The 19,974-nt window shown below is 38.9% G+C and overlaps 1 long non-coding RNA gene across 1 annotated transcript; it reads left to right on the forward strand.

The window, feature by feature from the left end:
- On the forward strand, window positions 1-9,450 carry LOC307147228. Its single transcript, XR_013819242.1, has 3 exons — window positions 1-99; window positions 8,119-8,236; window positions 9,381-9,450. It is a non-coding gene; the product is annotated as an uncharacterized lncRNA (long non-coding RNA).
- Window positions 9,451-19,974: the final 10,524 nt, after the last annotated feature.

A 19,974-nucleotide genomic window follows, 5' to 3' on the forward strand; every position in this document is an offset into this window, starting at 1 on the left:
AGAGGACAATTGAAGATGAATCCCATTGTGATGTTCATCTCGTAACACGGCCCTCTGCGAAGACTCACCCTTGGGCTACCGTCCTATTTACAGGCCACGGTAAAGAGAGATTATATAAATATCATTAAAGCATACCATAATAAAACCAGATCTGATTTATTCATGTGAAAAGCAGGGAAATGTATAACATTCTTGGCAACAAAAGGCTGAGCACAAGGGTTTTCTTTCCTATTAGACTGAGGAAGAGTGGAAAAATATGAAGGAAAATTGATGATTGAGCCATGTGATAATTGGTGATAGCATTTTTTTTTTTGGAAAGCGGATTCTGAATACTTAAAAAATCCCAGTGATGAAAAGAGAAAATGTGTTTTCATAGCCCAATAAGTGTGTGAGTTTGTCTCTGTGTGTTTATGAGTGTCTGTTGGAGGGTGTAAGATGAAGCTGGCGTCCCTGTTGAATTGACAAGCCGTTGCAAGAGGATTTGGTGGTTTAGCACTTTGGAGGATCCGATCGGAGCCTGAATCTTCCGTAGGGGACGGAGACAGACTTCCACAGCCTGAGAATCTCCCTTCATTAATCACCGTCATTATTATTGATTTAGAGCGAGGAGCCCCCTCTACTGGGGTAATAAGAACACGTTCTCACACACCCTGCTCTTCTGCAGTCACTGCAGCCTGCTGAAATTGAGATTTGTTTCTTCCCTTACACTATCTCACCGTTTGTTGGTGGATCGGCGTGAAATTCTCCAATGTGGCCCCAGTGCCACTCTCCGCTCTTCCCATGATTCTGGCTGTCTGACAGACCGAGAAGCATCGGAAACAACAGGAAATGTCCTTAAGGACACTGAGGTGTAAAATTAGTGGTGTTCCTGGACTTCATGTGCAAAGCTTCCAGATCCTTTTGTTTTGTTTTTCTTTATGCTCAATTGATGATTCCATCTTATTGTGTATTCCAGTCGCCCTTCCGTTTATTGTGCGAGGTATTTTATTGTGTTCGGTGCAGTTTTGTAAGACGGGATGGTTTGTTATTCTCGTTGGGTTTTCCTCTTGTGTGTTTGGTTAAAGCGCTGACAGACTTACAGAGCTCGACTTCCTCCGTGGCTCCAGATGTTTAGGATGCCCTCCTGTGATACGACCTCCCCAGGTTTCAGTAAGAACAGACTGACAATGAATGTTTACTGCTGATTTTACTCCCAAAAAAAGAATTAAGAATTCAAAGGTTTCATTGATTATGAATTTTGAAGAATGTTTCTCATTTAATAAGGGAAGTGTCCGTTTACACTGAGTGCAATTAACCTTGTTGGCAAAGGCTTTTTTTTTTTTTTGTACTCCACCCACTTCTTTACTTCACCCACACTTCTGCTCACATTTTTTTTAACTTTTAGTATAAATATTTCTTCAATTTACACTATTAGCGAAAGCAAAATGCTATTTGTTGCTATTCTTGCTGCTAACAGTATAAGAGTAGTTATGCTTACAAATGCTATGCTGACAAATTATTTGATGCTTGAAATGTAGGCCTGGTTACGGACATTTTAACTCTTTTCCCGCCAGCTTTTTTGATTATTTTCACAAAAATATCATGCTACCCATAATATTGTGTTCATAGCCTATCTGAACATTTTGTTATTATCTGTACATTTTTAAAAAAAGTGCTGAGAAAATCGCATTAGCAATGCTTTTACTGCTTGTTTCTGTTCCTTGATCTGGAGCTTCTCTACGCTTTCGCAGAATAGCGCCACCTACCGTTTAACAGTGGAAACACTGAAAGCCAGAAAATTATGTCAATGGCAGGGAAAAAGTAAAATAATAATAATAATAATGTTTTCTATCTAAACAGGCTATATGCAAAAAAACTGATTTTGTTGAGCTGTTTTCTCAGCAACCTGTGCCATGAGTGTTTTAACAATAAAAAGCTCAACTTTTTAAACCATATCACCTGCGAATGCAGGAATGCATCCTGAGTAAATGTCTCCTTGAAGTTTGCAAAATATTCATGTTTTTATTCTTAAGGCTGTGTTTTTTAAAAGAAAACAAAAATCTGATTTAAAAGAACACTAGAAGATCTGCGCTTATGTAGATATGTGATTATATTCATTCTAAAGGGAGTTAAAGGGAAAATGCGATGTGCTCTTTTCATCAGCACTTTCGACTAGTGCCTTATTGTATCCGTGACATGCGACTACACACTTCAAGACACGGTTTATCCCTCCAACGGCAGCAAAACAAATGTAATATCCTGCAATTTGAGAGAATGAGAGACAGAGCGAGCGTGTGTACGTGCGCAAGTGAGAGAGAATAAATAAACACAGTGTTTTATGGGAAAGGATATATGAGATTTCTGACAGGAATATTACTGGAGGACTAGATGAAACTCCCCGACATGCCAGCCGTAATTTGTGTCGATCAAATTACATTTACCGTCGCTGCGTTCCTGGAGCCGCCATAATTTCTCATATTCTTTCATTCCTCTCACTTCAGATGCACAAAATCCATCATATCTGGGAAAATGGATAAGTGCTGTGTAACAATCATATTGCTTGCGCTCTCCATTATTTCGTGTGTCATCTGATCTGTAGGTGGAAAAGTTTGAAAAACATGTCAGCCTCACTTTATGGAGTCTTAATAGGTTTCATGGGCTTTTGATATGACAAGAAGACAAAATGCTGCTTTTGAGGTTTGTTTGTTTATTTGTTTTGTCTCAATGAGAATTGTTATCTATTTTTTTGGAGCAGATTCAATGTCTCACTGTAAAATACTGATATGGCCCTCCCTCACAGTCCTTTCAGCTTCTAATTGGCTCCTCACATTCGTTTTGGTAGCATCTGATTGTCCAATGATTTATTTGTTTTGTTTTATTTATTTGTTCAGCAGTCACTTTCTTTAATAATTGTCCCCTCCCTCTTCTCAGCTTTTAAATGATCGTCTCTGATCATTTTCCCTCCATATCTGTAGCATCTAGCCTATCGTTTGTTACATTATTATTATTTTCATTTTATAGAAGAAAGAAAGAAAACAAATGTGTAACTCACTTTGGATATAGATTTGGATAGTCCTTATATCATCAAAAGCTCTGTAACTCCCCCACTCCTCTCAGCTTTTAATTGGCTCTTGATATTAATTGTCCCTCCATTTCTGTAGCATCTGATTGGCTGCAACCTCAGTGGCCTCCCGTTTGTATTTAACATTTCCTACGACATCCTCCGCTGTCTATCGGCCCTCGAGATCCGGTCCTCTGATACGCCTTTTTATTTGTCTGCGTCTTTTTTTTTTTTTTTGTACTGTTGACTCAATTTGTCCCAGGCGTCGGAGAGCGGAGGCAAATTAAGAGGCGTGAACTATGACAGTCCGTGACACCCCCTCAGTCCGCGCTCTCCACGCCGCATAATGATTACATTACAATCCTGTGATATTATTCAAAACGACTGCTGATAAATGAATGATAAACTTGGGGGTTAGGTCTCCTTTATTACCGAGGTTGATAAGGCAGCTAATCAGTGGCCAAGCAAATGTCATTACATAAATTATGAGTCTGACTTTGATATATATTTCCCGGGTGTTCGCTTCAGACGTCTGTCATCCGCGGCGGCCCTCTCTCTGCGCTCCGCTTACACGGGTGGCTGAAGAAGAAAGAGAAAATATTTATTCTGTCTCATTACTCTCCTGCCTACGCCGGGGTCTGTAATTGCTCTTGTGAATGCAAAGGGCATGTGGCAACCAATATATTAATGTTTCTCGGAGTGACTGAAATATTAGTTTTTCAACAACTGCTTCAATTTGTGGGAATATTTAAAATTCAGTGACTGGGGATTTAATAAACATTGACAGTGGCGTGTAGGCAGTTTACAACGTTTGTTCGGGGTTGATTAAAAAGGCTTGAAATTTTGCTGACTCAACGCATGGACCATTACCATCGTAGAGGCCGTAATTATTTTATTACACACCCCGTCTCATGTGTCGTGCAGATGATTTGGTTGCCTCCCCTATATCTTTTTTATTATTAAAGTCAACATGACGCAAAATTAACCCATTATGCTTTCTTAAAGTCACCCTGTAGTCAATAATTGATCCCTTAAAATCAAAATCAAATCAAATTTTCTAAATCTTAGGATATCATCTTTGATCACCAAAATGACACATTTAAACGTTCTTTCCTTGAAAAAATTTGTCATGCCTTAAAATAGCTTGAATGTAACTCTACACCTTTGCCTCATTTAGTATTTGTGGTTCTATTAATATGCAAATGAGCCCCGCCTCCAATCACTCACAGCAGCTCAGAGATCCACCCGTTGACAATCACACATTGATCTGATTGGTCACAAGATAGACTGTGACGTCGGAAACACCAGCGATTTCAAACCGCGTTTTTGAGACTGTCTTTGGTTCACTGCCGTTTTAAAGAGAAAATACTCAGCAATGGTGCTGACTTATGAATATTAAAGAATATTAAAAACACCACATAGACATATAAACAACATTAAAAACTTGATTTTCACCACAGGGGGACTGTAATGCATGTTCTGGTCTTATTGTGAACAATTCATGGCATGTTATTCAAAACAAATTTTGAACAAAACTATTTTTGTCTTCGTAATTTTTTACCAAAATGTATGAACTTTTTCTTTTGCTTGGCGTCACACATTTTTGCTTCATCCTTCGTCTGCCTGTCATATAGAGACAGGGCTGTTAATGACTGAAAATATTAATGACATTAATGTTTGTTTTTTACACATATAGATGGATGTCTATGGCTGCATGTGGAATTCTAGCGCACACTGATGACATCACTTGTTTTGAAATCTCTGTCCCGACTTGTGTGACATCAATTTTCTGGTCCTAGGTAACACACGGCTGGTCTCTAGTGTGACCTTGACCATGAGGTAGGTGTATTGGGGGGTGTGTGTGTGTGTGTGTGCGCGCGTGTGTGTGTGTGTGTGTGCGTGTGTGTGCGTGTGTATGTGTGTGTTCGTGCGGTAGTGTTTTTGGCCCCGGGCGAACCTCAGGGTGTTGAGAGTGACTCCATTTGATGACATTACAGCATGAGAAACTCACATACTTCATGGTGCATTTTGCATTATACTACTCAAATATATACTTACTTATCTTGCCTTTTATAAAAACATGAAATAATGTGCAAAGACTGATGCAATATTCGTAATTCAAATAGTTATTAAAATAATAGCAATAAAAAGTTACTCTCAAAAAAGCAAATGAAAGCAAAAGTTTCAGTGCAATTATCATTTTATTTACAAGCATCCTTGAAGCATAGTTTCATGCCTTGAGGAAAAAGCCAGTGCCAGCTCTCTCCTCTGCCTCTTCTCATTATGTAAGAGCATCAGAGCACATCTGTAGAAATGGAGAAATGCTGTCACACTCTCCTCTCCTCTTCCACCACAAACAAACCCAGTGCCCTGCAGGCGTGGCTGGGACTCGGGGCCCCCGGGCTGGACTGAAACACGGCCCCCGAGGCCTCTCTGAAGGACCTGAGCAGCAGGGGTTCAGATCCCCCCCGGCTCTCTCTCTCTCTGTGGAGACTGAGAGTGAGTGGCTTCCATTGCTCACACAGAATACTACAGTTTAAACCAATGCGTAGCAGTTAGATGGGCCACAAATGCATTAATAGATTCATGCAGGCGGGCAAATGCATGTCAGGTGAAATGTCAGTCTCTCTTGCAGACAACATGAAATTACACTTAACCATTTCTTAGGATATTATTAACATTAAACAAACATTAACTGTTTTATGAACCTCAAGATTTTAGGAAAAAATGTATTCCTATGATTTCTAAAAGTTCATGTGACACTGAAGACTGGAGTAATGGCTGGTCAAAATTCAACTTTAAAAATAAATATTTTAATACTATTTCAGAATATTACTGTTTTTTACTGTATTTTTGATCAAATAAATGCAGCCTTTAAGAGCAGAAGAGACCTGTGTATAGTGTGTATATATTTTAGGTATTATTTATTGATTATTGATTATCTTAATATTAAAACTTCAAGCATAATTATTGGAAGGAATTGGCAAAATGATGTTTAAATAATTTTCGTTGTTGGACGTCAACTACCCGAAATCATTCCATACATAAATATCAACTTATTAAATCACTTTATAACACTTTAACAATCTGCTATAAGCAACTTGCAGTAACAGTATTGCGTAACAAGAATGTTGTGTGGGCATGTCTAATTTCTCTACGGTTGATGTCTTATTTGTGCATGCTCACTGATGTCAGGTAATCAATGCAACGGTAATCAGTTTCAATGAGCGCTCACTTGTGGAACTGTGGATGAAATTCAAGCAGCCAGAAACTCTACCACAACATTGCAGCATTTCTCCATTCATTGTTTTCAAGTGCGATTGAGGAGCTCAGTTTGAGTGGGTTAAGTGTAGAACGTGATGATAGAGAGTGAGAGCGAGCGAGAGAAAGGGAGAGATTTGCTTTCCTCCCGTTTTTCTCCATTCATCAAGATGGGAATCAATAGAGGGTAGTTTTCAACTGCATTTCAATGGGGAGAAGTTTTGTCAGTCAAAGGTTTAGTATGATTCAAACTTGCCTGAGAGACATGCGATCGATTCACCTGAAAAGCTGCACAGGGATTTTCTGTCAATAACAGTCTGCCTGTGTATTTCTGCCTCTCGCGTTTAATAATGTTGCCCAAATACAGAGGATTAAGTCAATTAAACTATTTAAACATTCAGAAATGATTAAGTTATTCCTTTTTTTTTTTTTGAGTGTTGGGAAGGAGAGGGGAAGGAAATCATTATCGGAGTATGTTTGTGAGGACTATGTGCTGCATAATTAGTGAAGTTTGATATATATGGCAAGCATCACTATTACCGTCGCTCATTCTCAGGGTTATTTAAAACAGAGATAAGTATTAAAGCTACACTGTGTAAGATTTTCTCCCATCTAGCGGTGAAATTGTATATGACTATCAACGGAATATTACTTTCTAGTCCCTCCCATTCCAAGGGCGTTTTAACTCCTATGGTGGCCGTATTATTATAGCGTTATGCAAAACCATGCTATAGTTAGCCAAGCAACTATAAAACTTTGAATTTACACAAATAGGCTGAATTACCTGTCGAGAAGAAAGCAGGCTACTTCGGCGTCCCTTTTAAAATCCTCGCTCCTCATGAGCTCTTTCCATCTTGGAAAAGCCACTCCAATATTGACTTTGGTCTTGTTGATTTGCCTGTCGCGTTGTCGTTTTAATTCTCTATTTTGCTTCCTTGGCGACTCTGTTACATGTTCTCCATAATAGGCGTGATCCTCCATCTTCAACAGGCTTTCAAATCTGCCAGCAGTGGCGAGTAATCTCCCCCTCGTATTCGTCACGGTGCCACTGAGTGTAAAAGCACGAAAGACGAAGCTTGAATTTCCAGGTATGTCCATCTTTGGCTAATGTATTTTCAAGATGGAGGCACAACATGGCTCGCTTATTTTACTAAGCCTACTAATGATAGTTCTGTCATGACAGCTCTCGGGAGATTGGTATGGTAATAGAGATTGGCATGGTAATGGATATGGCAATGTTAATGTATTTGGTCTTGGTGGAATAGATCTGCTATTCTGCTGTTGCTGTACATGTACATACATGATTTATCCCCCATAGCAGATCTATACAGGTGGAGCTGGGGAACGTGGAGGGTTTCTGAAAGTGCGCTGCATACTGCTAACAGCAAATCTACCGGGATTTGTTTGCATTTTGAGCCGCAGCTCATTGGCCCCTGATGCTACAGCAACCAATCAGCTGTGCTATGTAGATATTGATGTGGTCGCTACAAAAGAGTTAAAGACATATCAGCCTGCACCATCTAGAGTTTCATGCCAGAACTAGGCAATTATTTGACATGTAGTTGCAAAGTTACTTATAGTTTTGTAGAATTTCAAAAGTGGACCCTCGAAATAGTGTAATCAAAATGTAAAAATATAGAAAGTTTACTGTGATGGGTAGGTTTAGGTGTAGGGTTAGTGTTAGGGGATAGAATATACAGTTTGTACAGTATAAAAAGTCCCCATAAAGTGTGTGTGTAAATGCTAAATTTTCCCTATGTATAATTGTATCAATTAGTGTGAAAATTGCAATTGCTAATTGTTTACCTTTGTTATAGAGACCATGAGATGGACTTTTTTGACTTGGGATAGTAAGCAAGCACCTAACAACCACCCAGAACACCAAAGTACCTGCATAGCAACATGCATAGCATCGTTGCGGCCACTTATTCATGGGTAAGCACCACTCAAGCAACATTTTTTTTTATTTTTTTATGTAAAAATCGACTTATTAATTAGTCTTCATTGTGAGTTTCTCTTCACCACCATCGCTGCCAGACACGTTCACGCGCTCGTCCTAGAATGCAGACTGACAGCGGGTAGTTAGAAAGCGAGAAAGAAAGTGAAAGAGGAGTGTTTCGCTGCTCCATCGTCTTAACTCCACAACATCTATCCAGATGGCACATGAGAGACGGATACAGCAGGATGGTGACAGGAACATGGGAAGCTGTTGTTCTCTCTCGCACTCACAAACACACGACCCCACCGCAGAGGCCTGTTTGATTCGAGCATGCGAGCTACACATGAAAGCACGTGGCGGGACGTCCCGCAGCATAGGCGGGGAGCGTAAAAAGCAGAGACACATCACCCGTGTTGTGAAATCACACACCTTTCAAGCATCAAAGACAGGCGATATGTAAAATATTTGCCACGGTTGTTGTCCTCAAGACGAAGGTATCAGGCAGACAGCAGGTGAAGAGAAAAGTTGATGATATACCGCAAGGTTGCATGTCAGAGGGCCTTTGGTGCCAAAATGTCTTTTGGTGTTGTGGCTTTTTTATTCGCATTTGTGTGCACCGCGACAAACAACTGATGAAACCGACTTAACAAACACAGAGCCGTTTAGAGTGCCAATCTGGCTTTTTTATATACATATATAGCCAATTTATTAAGATTACAACTAAAACACTATTGTTAAAAAGCTTATTTATATATATTTTTATTTTTATATATATTTTTATTTTATTTTATTATTTATGTATGTATTTATTTTTTTATTATATTATTATTTCTAATATTATTAATATTAATGCAATTATTTGTTTACTATTTAAAATGTATTTGTAGAATTATAAGTTCCAATTCAAATAAACTGGTTATATATATATAGTGTATTTGAATTGGAGCTAATAATTCTAAATAAACAGCTTTTAATAATCAATTATTATTTTTTTTTTTTATTTAATATTAATTTTTAGTCAAATGTATCAAAAAAAAAGGAAAATATCAAATTATATGTCATTTAATGTACCTTAAAACATAATTTGTGAAAACTATGAAATTATGAAAACAGACTATCAGTTTGATTCACTCATTTCAGGTCCTTATTGAGGGTTGGGACGGGACTCTGTTTTTCCAACCAATGGCAGACAAGGGGAGCGTTCGGGAAACTTGTTTGCAAACACTAATTATTATTATTTTATTTTTTTTAGTTCTGTTTAGTGACAGCAGCGGAGTAGAAACTTCACCTGTAAATAATGGTCCGTCAAACGCGAGGTAAAATGAAGTGTTCCATCACAATATTTGAGGTCAATCACCACTTACAGTGCCAACCTGCATGAAAGGAAACAATTAAAATGCTATTTCCCGCTAAAATGCTGTAATGTCAGGTTATTGATGACATATGAACATTAATAACGGAGGCCCCTGACAGGTTGGAGGCAAATAAGAATAACTCTCAGTTTGCAGATGATTGTGAAAGCCTCCTGGGCGTTTCAGGGGAGGATAATGCTTTTTCATTGCCAGCGTGGGCTGAAATGGAAGCTGCCAAACATCAGACTCATGAAGCAGATTTCCAAAATGAGAACGGCCCTCTCCGAGAGTAATTTCACCCTCTGAGACGGCACTTCGCATCCGGAACGTTCCGCGATCTAATGACTGACAGGTGTACATCTCCGGTTTCATTATATGTAATAACTACAAAACGGCACTTGATATTATGAATATATTGTATGGAAATGCGCAATCAAATTCAGCTGCTCCGCAGCGCGTCCTGGGAATTCCTGATGATAAAATTTATTTCATGTGACAATTCGGAGTAAACACCCGGAATTTGATCAAACGGAGATGGAAAAGTCTCCCCGTGCCCTCGCAAAACATCTCACTCGACTTTCGAGTCATTTGTTCACAGCGTTAGTCTTGATCAGTTTGGTTTATTCCACACATAATCAAGACAGTAAGTCACATCTGACAGCTACAGTTCGGCGGGACGTCGGAACGGCAAGATGAATCGCGCTCGCGCACCTCCCCGATCTGTGGTTTAATATCTCACGTTTAAGGTCTTGAAGCAATTTTTGGGCTAATATCTGAGCTGTCAAATTCTGCGAACTGTACGAGCCCATGCATGTGGAGGGTGTGTGAAATGATGAACTGTGCGGCGGTTGACACTTTGTTGGGCCACAAATTACCTCAGTTCTAGACATCATTACCCTTCGCTGACTGCCTGGATGTGTTTATGCGTCCTTGCTCTGGTGGTTAGCGAGCGTTGCGTACCCCGCGAATCCGAAAACATCAATTCAAAGCAAATATGTGTCTTTGTGTTGCGTGTGCGGTTTGACATAATGAGCGAGGTGGGGGGAAAATGATCGCGCATTACGCAGGCCCTGCTTTGGCAGGAAAAGCTCTATGCCTTTAAGCAACTCATGAAAAATGAAAGAGATTTGTCTGTCATCAACATGCGCGCATTCTGACCTTGACTCCAGACGGGACTAACGGGGCTTCTGAATTTTTTACGGGAGAAGGTGGAACTCCGTGAGGTATTGAAGGAAAAACAACAGTCATGTTGGAGGGAGCTGAGACGGCGAGATAAATTGTTGAGAAACTGCTGTAATTAATTTGGAGTAACACGCTTTTCGCGGGTCTCTGAAATTGCGCGCAGCTACCCTCATGTTTTTTTCCTTCTCTTTACTGCAGCTATGTTCTCTCATTCTTTCTCGTCCCGCTTTCATCCTTTTGTTGTTTGTATTGTGGAATTGCTAATGTCGAGAAACACAAAGCCTGTGAGGAAGACTCGAGCAGGAAGAGAAAAAAAAAAACTCTCTCAAAACAAAGTCACAAGATCACAAATGCTGCAATTCTGACTATGGGGACACCAGGGAAACAAAATCAGGTCAGCAATCAGCACTAATGGGGACAGGCCTTCTGTCGGGCCGGTGCGGGGTCATTTAAGCAGGAGTGGGTGTAAATGGCGGAGGGAGAGCCGAGGAAAGCTGGACGCTGGGAGAGCCCGCGGGGTATTGTAAGAAGCGGGGGGCCTGAAGTGGCGAGGCAGGGGCCCGTTTTGCCTCTCTTTCTCTAACCCCCCTCTGACGAGGTCACGGCGAGAGAAGGGGAGAGTAATTCAATCCCCGGGCTTTTTCAGTGCAAGGCCAGCGCTCTTACTGACAACACCCTGAAATTAGAAGCAAACCAGCCCGCCTGAGTGTGTGAGACTTCAGGGGTTGAAAAAAGAGCTCTGGTTTTCCCATGCTGCACGGCTGTCTGTCTGAAACATCATCGCACAATCATCACAATGATAAGCAGATGATAAGCTCAATGATCTCACATGCCATCAATGTGAATGACGAGAACCCGACGCGTCTGATATGCTTTTAATGTGTGCCATGTGTGAACAAATCTGCAAGAAAGCACATGTAATCAGCGTGATGCATTATATTCGGGATATTTTTAACACATGAAATCATGCCCAGGATACATTACACCTATAAAATATATGACTCACACTTACAACATTATAAATGTATATAATAATATTTTAATTAAATGATTTATCGCACATGTATACATAACCCCATAATAAGTCATGATTCAGTCTATTTTAATTAAATATATTAATATATATTGTACATATTGTGTAAAAATCTTTTTTTTTTTTATCTGTATTTAATTTCGTTTTCATAGTCTTAGAACATTTTTGCATGGTGACATTTTCATGACAGTAAAGAACATTTAAGAGTTTTTATTTTTATTTGTAGTTGACATGTAGTTGCAATGTTATAGAATGTCTGTTGATGAGCATCAAAATAAACAGTCTACTAATGACTGCTAGTTGACATGTAGTTGCGCATAGTTAGTTAAAAAATTGTGATTTTTTTTTTTTTTATCTTTATATGCAAAACAGAATTTCTTTGTTTTGATTTTAGTATGAAATATGACCCAGGCATGTTTTGGCAGGCTTTGTGTGATTTCACTCTGTACAGAAGCTCTATAGATACAATTAAAGGGATAGTAATGAAAAAAACTCCAAACCTGTATGAGTTTCTTTCTTCTGCTAAACAAAAGAAGATATTTTGAAGAATGTTGGTAACCAAAAATTGATGTATCCCATTGACTTCCATAGTATGGTCTACTGGTAATACTATAAAAGTAAATGGCGTCCATCAACTGTTTGGTTACCGACATTCTTCAAAATATCTTTGAGTTCAGCAGAAGAAGGAAATTCATACAGAAATCATACATCAAATTTAGTTGGAGTGATGTGCTGTTATCTTTTCCTTATTGTGTTGGAGTAATAGTATGGATTTTAGTCAGTTCATAGATCTAAATAAGCTGAAAATTATTAGAAAATGTACTTTGTAAAATCCAGATTTGATGCATTTGAGGCACTTTCAGACATGTAGTGGGACTGTGTTTGTTTTAACTTGCTCTTTGTTTTGTTGGTGACACTGCTGTTGTCACACCACACAGGGACGAGACACACTGTCCTCAGTGTTTCCATATTTACATCCATAAAGTTTTATATAGCAGAAATAACTCGAGTCATGGCAGTTATAACCTAACATAACTCAGTGTTTGTGAGAGGTACTCAGACATCCCACCCTAATGGTTAATATATCATTAATATGGTGTTGTATGTTCAGTGTCTCACTGTCTGTGGAGCTACGAAACAACCTTCATAAGACCAATAAGACATCTCTGTACAGCAACAGTGTCTTTTATTTCTGAATCCAGATAGATGAATATCACACAGCGTAAATTAACATTGTCAAAAGATGATTAAGCTACTGTTTCGTGCTTACGAATGTGATCAGAATTCATTTTTCCGAACAGATCATCACATCGTCGTACATCTTGCTCAAATTAATACTACCCAGTCTTGTAATCACTGGGTGGGAAATCATGTTAAATGAAGAGTAAAATTAAACATTATTACATGAATTGTAAATCGAATTGAGTATTATTTTTGGTGTCACATCATATTAGCCGAGACATCGGGAAGCCCTGCAATAAATAAGCACATGTAGACGCTCAACCATTTGGACTTTATTTGCATGTAAATTCCAGCTAGCGGCTCACGTCTGTCTGTGTGGCTGTCGGCTGTTGCTGAGGTTGGTGTTCGTAAAGATTGGACTGAATTGGTGGATTCAGGCGTGTTACACACGATGAGCTTGACTGACTGAGCAAAAGATGCCCTTCCCCTCCTCCCTACAGTTCACAGGCATTACCATCTTAATAAGGAGGCTGATTTTGCCCCCAGGCAAGGGAAAGAGGGGCAGTGAGGCGGTAGGGCAGGTGCGCTTATGTGGGTAAAGTAGAATTGACCCCGTCCCATTAAAGAACATGGAATATAAAGGGCCGGGACGAGTCCTGAAGTCCTACAGCACATTAATGTGCAACCCACCATTTACAACCCAATTCACTTCTGTTTCTGAGTAAAATACTAAAAATTACCATTTGGAGCCTATTAGCTCATTCCATTCCAAAATGGAGCCAGACTTGATTGTGAGTTTGCTAAAAAAACCTAGTACAGTATGACATTATCTAATAGCTTATGTTGCCTAGATGACGTCAGTAGAAAAGCAAATTTGTTTTAAGGTGGAACAAGTCATTTAATGCTGAAACTAGAGGGTTGGGGCCTAAAAATGAGTCATAATTTTTGTTCTGAGGGTTGTGCGCTATGCTTAATGAACCATTTGATAATGATGAGCAAGGAAAATTAGTTGTTTTTAATCAGTTAAATAGACATTTATTTGTTTGTTTGTGTATTAATTTATTTATTTTGATGAAGTAGCACGGGTATATTTGTGGCAATAGCCCACAATACATTGTATGGGTCAAAATGATCGATTTTTCTTTTATGCCAAAAATCATGAGGATATTAAGTAAAGATCATGTTCCAGGAAAGATATTTTGTAAATGTCCTACCATAAATATATAAAACATTTATTTTTGTGAGTGAATGTAGCACAATCGTGAACATAAATGGACAACTTTAAAGGCAAATTTTCTTAATGTTTCCATTTTTTTGCATCCTCAGATTCCAGATTTTCAATAGTTGCATCTCGGCCAAATATTGTCCTATCCTACCAAACCATACATCAATGGAAATAATAATTTAATCAGAATCAGAATTGTTAATTGCTAACAGTGTTTCGTGAAAGCAGATCCCCTATTTTAATGAAAGATTACAAAGACATCTACTGTTGAAGTAGGGTCATTTTGACCCATGTTTACTTAATATCTCAAACAGATTATTTTAACAGTATTTACGTTTAATTCCAGTGCAATTCTTCTAAAATCTTCCAAACCCACCGAAGGGTTTCGCTTTCCACAGAGAAAAGGAGACGGCTAATTTCCCACCCTCTCTAAAAGTGATCCAGGTTTGAGAAGGACGCATTGTCATTCCTCTCTTAAGTGAATAATAGCCCTTCTCTCATGGCATTATAAATTTGGGGAGTGATCGTCTAATCGCTCTGTACTGCCGGCTGATGGATCAGCGCACTGAGCTGAGAGCTTGTCAATAGTAGCTCGGTAATTAACAGAGTGGCATGGAGCAGGAGGGAGATCAGACAGCGGGATTAGTTCTGCCAGGTTCTCCTCAGCAGTCGATACACATAGAGACAGAAACCCAAGTGCCCCAAGACTCATTAACATACCTACACCAGATAGCACCTTCAAATTAGCCCCACGATATCTCTCTTTTCTGCTGTAAGAGCGTTGCCACGTCTGATCAAAGATTCAGCACTGTGCACACAGGTGAGTGAGTTCAATAAGCTTGAACAGTCTTATTAGTGGTTATTACTCGGGGTAAGAGTTTTGAATAAATCGCTAACTCGAAGTATAATATTTGATATCCATTTTGAGGAGTGGATTATTTTCGTTTCAAATTTACTGAAGCAGGGATTTGTAATTTGTACAGGTCACCTAGACATCAAGATTATATCATTTACTCACACTCGTTTACATTTATATTAATGCTTTTGACATTGCATTTAATGTAAATACTGTAGCTCCACCCATTACCCAGCATGCTTTCTATGTGGGTTATTACTGATTCTGAACTGAATAACTCGGCCAGTAAGTGCTCACACATTCACTGTTGTACTCATCGACGGTCCGCGTGGACATCTGGTCACCGTGATTTTGCCAAGTAAGATGTTCCTGGGTCAACATATTTTTTTGATCCTAGAACAATTTTCCTGTCTGAAAATCTAGTCCTAGCCAGAGACAATTTATATAAGAGGCATGCCACTTCCTCAATCCTCAATACAACTATATAAGGAAAACCCGTAACGGCAAAGATGGCGGTTGTACTGTATGCACATGTCCCGCCCCTAGCGGAGACGATTTGGCAACACCGGCATTCTGGATAGAGACGTAAATGAATTTGGTGTCATGAACCCTTGCGCATGCGTAGTAAAAGTATAACCTGTGGGGGAAAAGGCGTTTTAAACCTTATTTTGGGGCAAAGTCATCAAACTTTTTCAGTGATTTTTATCATATTTTACTGCTGTTTCTATACATGCAGTTTTTATGTCCCGGTGACTCTCTGCCCATTCATTTAGATAGGAGCCTGGTCTTGTTAGTCCGAAATAGCTGCCTGGAGGCGTTGCCAAGATGGTGGCCGAGTGGCACGACTTGCCTAAAAGGACTTTGTCCTAGCCCTATCCCTACCTCTAAACCAAACCCTGCCCATAACTTATCCCTAAAATCAGAGAGAATAGGTGAATAACACTGATGTAGAAGCACATAACCCTGGTTGTAAGCCTGAACTTGACATAAACTGTAAACGTGTCCCTCAAATATGATTAGCTGATTAAATATTGTTTCAGGACCAACAAAGATGTTGATCCAGGAACATGATTTTCTTGGTAAAATCACGTTCACCGCGGACATCCACGGACACTCCTCTTTACGTCACGCAAGCCAAAGTATACTTTGGGCTTAAATCTCAACACATATACCCACTAAAGTCGTTTCACACATTTTTCCATCCAAACACACACAGGGAAAGGAAAGACTAGTCTCTTTCAGTTTTTTATATCATATTTCTGAAGTATTTTCAGTGAGGTGACAGAACAAAGTTTAATGGAACTTCCACAGTATCCGTTTGGCTCAAATTTCGCATTTTTTGCCAAATGATCAAACGTCATGGTGGAACTTTTGACAGTGGGGCCTGAGAGCTTCATTAATACGAGAGAATGAGAGTGAAACGGCTCTGGCCCCCGATCGCTGACAGTCAGCTCATTAGAGCAGAACTCAATGTTGGACAGTCTGAACGCCGCTTAAAACACACTGAAAAAGCCATTCACCATTCAGCCTGCCGCTCTTACAGCTAACCGCTCGACCCAGCAGGCGTCTGCGCTTTTACAACATCACCATTATGAAGTGGAACAGGTCAGTACGTGAACGGGTGAGAAGCTGCTTTCAGCGCCGCTGCATATTACATGCTTAACCTATCATACACAATTACTGTTTAGAAAGGGGCTGCTTGACCTTTAACAAGAGAATGAGAGCTTACACGCTCACACGGGCCAGTCGTGACAACTTTAACAGAGTACAGCGCAGGACGCTGTGAGTCAGGTTCGGCCTAAAAGAGCCAGGTGGAGGGAATCACGACGCCGCTGCTTTTAATAACGGGGCTTTCCTGTTTCTGACCGTACGGCGTGCGAGAAAGTCTGAACAGACGTGAATGTTATATGACTGGTAGCGACATAATGCATCAATACGAAGCTTAAATTTGAAGGGAAATTTATAGATTGAGAGCTGCAAAACTGCAGGGACATTAAAAGAGGCCATCAAAGACCCAAATTAAATCATGATTGGACTTTTGTGGTTTTTAGTACATATCTGGTAGTTTTAATAAATAAAGTCTGGTATACTCCTTAAAGTAAACTCTTAAAAATAGTGCTTCTTTATTGGCATTAATGGCTCCATGATGAACCTTTAACATCCATGGAACCTTTCCACTGCACAAAAGATTCTTTATAGTGGAAAAAAAGATTATTCGGATTATTAAGATGTTCCTCACACTAAGAAGAAAATGGTTCTTTTAAGAACTGATCACTGAAAGGTTCTTTGGGGAACCAAAAATGGTTCTTGCATCACTGCAAAACCCTTTGGAACCTTTATTTCTAAGAGTGTACAAGGGAATCTATAGTGTATACTGTAGTATGCAATACAACTAGTTATACAATAATAGACTTTACATTTGCATTGCATTGTTGTCAGAAGCAAGAAATATCACACATCTAAATACTATAACAGTCCAGACAGATAGTGTCAGCCCAGGACCGGCCCACATCTGGTATGTGTGGTATGATTCCAGATGTGAGCCGGATCTGGGCTGACACTATGTTGCTGTCTGGGAATTAACATAACTGTACGGCACTAGACATTTTGGACTTTAAAGGCCTGTTCACACCAAGGACGATAACTATAGTTTGAATAATCATTCTAATTCCATGAGAACAGTGGAGTCCACAATACAAAACGACACAGAGAAATTTTATTTTTTAGCAGTGCTGCCAACTTAGCAACTTTGTCGCTAGATTGGCCACCTTTCACACCCCTTTAGTGATTTAAAAAAAAAGTGACTAGTGACAAATCTAGCAACTTTTGGACTCAAGTACCGGTAGTCAGTCTCTTTCTTTTTGTAGGCTCTTTCCGTTGGCTAACAGAAAATGTGTAAATGAAAACAGCTTTATTGGACATTTGGCTATATATTGGATATATATCCAAATATATTGGATATAAATACGGTATTTGAGCTGTATAAGGAGAGAAAACAGATGTAAAGTGCCGACAGTTGGCGCTTTATGTCATCTAGCAACATTTAGCTTCAGCTACGTTTTATTGAAAATAGTTGGCAACACTGATTGTTTCAACACCGAGCGTTTCTAAGGATGCTGATTTTTAAAAGGCAGCTGTCTGATCATGGTTTGTGTAACATTAGCAACAGATAGCTGTTTGATAATGTAGTGTATTCAAGCCAAAGGCTAATCATATAAATGGCAGCTACGTGTCCGATGTTGTAGAGAGCGATACATAAATGCATTACCTCTAAAACATCGACTTGTGCTTGTAGACGAGCCTGTATAATTCACTCTTCCTCTTCTTCTGAATCCGTTTATATACAGTTCAAAAATACAGTATATGGCCGAATTAAACAATATTTCCACTTGCCATTGCGTAGCGTTTACTACAGTTGACCGAGTGGATCATGTAGCCGAAGCGATTGAAAGGAGGGGGGACCGTGGTGGAAAGGCTGTAACTTCACTTCAACAACTTGTTTCAAAAGGAAATATGTCAACACAAAAAAGAAAACGTCATCAAGTCATTCCATGCGGCCTATCTAAATGTGTGAGACATTGAATAGGACGGATGTAAAATCATTCATTTCGATAACACCTGTGAAGTGAGAAATTATTCGTTCTTTTAATTCCGTCTGAACCTCATTAACTGATAATGAACGCACATACAAAGCAGGACAATATCACAGCAATGGCTTACAGTTGTCTGAACTTATCCAGAACAAGGGCGTTAGTGCTCCTTTTTCCTTTAATGATACACATGTGTACTTTAGATTGATTTGACCACACAAAGAAAAAAAAAAATCATGCAGAATTTTGATTGCTTCACTTGAAACAATGAGAGAGCATGCAAACACTCAGTGGAGCTAAACGCTTAGTGTCTGCATGTTTAACAGTCTGGGACGACTTTGTAATTGGCTCATTTTAGATATCAGACCCCCATGTAATAAAAGGGCCTGAGATTCATGGATGAATAGTAACATTTGTCCTGAGGGCAGTTGGTTTTAATTCCCATTTGGGAATGTCAGTGTGCCACAATAACAATGCATACATATGTAAACATGCTAAAAACAAATATAAAACACACACACACACACGCACAAAAAAAACAAAAAAAACAATGAATATCAATAAGTATCAGCAATGTGATATGTTGCCCAAGTGCTGTTTTTATCTTCATTTAGATTATTAATTTTTAAGAAAATGTAATAAAATAATGCCAGTATAAATAAATCATGGTAAGTGTAGAAAATTATTACTTGAAGACAAACTGTTTTCTTCTAATGTCTCTTGGGCCGTGAATGGCCTAGGCCATTTCTGGGATACATTTTTAAGTTTGAAAATATTAAATATTATTATTATGTTTAATATCACAATAAATGTAATACAGATTAGATTTTTAAATCATTTGGGTTATTGATTATTATTTGAGTGGTATCCTTTTTTTTATTTAATTTTTTTTATTATTATGAAAGATTCCAGGATTTTCATATTTTTTTTATAATTTAGATTTTTTTTTTAAGTTTAATGGAAATACATATTATTTTGATAATCAATGTATAGTTTCCTGTGTCTTCAATGCCACTTTCCATCCTTTTAGTATTTTGTAAAATAACAAAAGCCTCTTTATAGTGACATCATTATCCAGGAAGTGACATCACTTTGGAGGGAAAACAACTGCACACTGCAGTAAGTATTAGCGATGAATTGGGTGAATTCTGTGATATTCTGTGATGTTAGTTGGTTTGTTTCACTCCAGAACTTTGCATCTATTGGATACAAATCCAGAAATTAGTGTGATTGCATTTACATTTAAATAGATGGTTTGAAACGGTTGAATTTTAAATGGTTGTACACTCTCAGTAACTTCCATCCTACCAGGCA

This window comes from Squalius cephalus (genome assembly GCF_949319135.1).
Source record: "Squalius cephalus genome assembly, chromosome: 19".
Lineage (NCBI taxonomy): Eukaryota > Metazoa > Chordata > Actinopteri > Cypriniformes > Leuciscidae > Squalius > Squalius cephalus.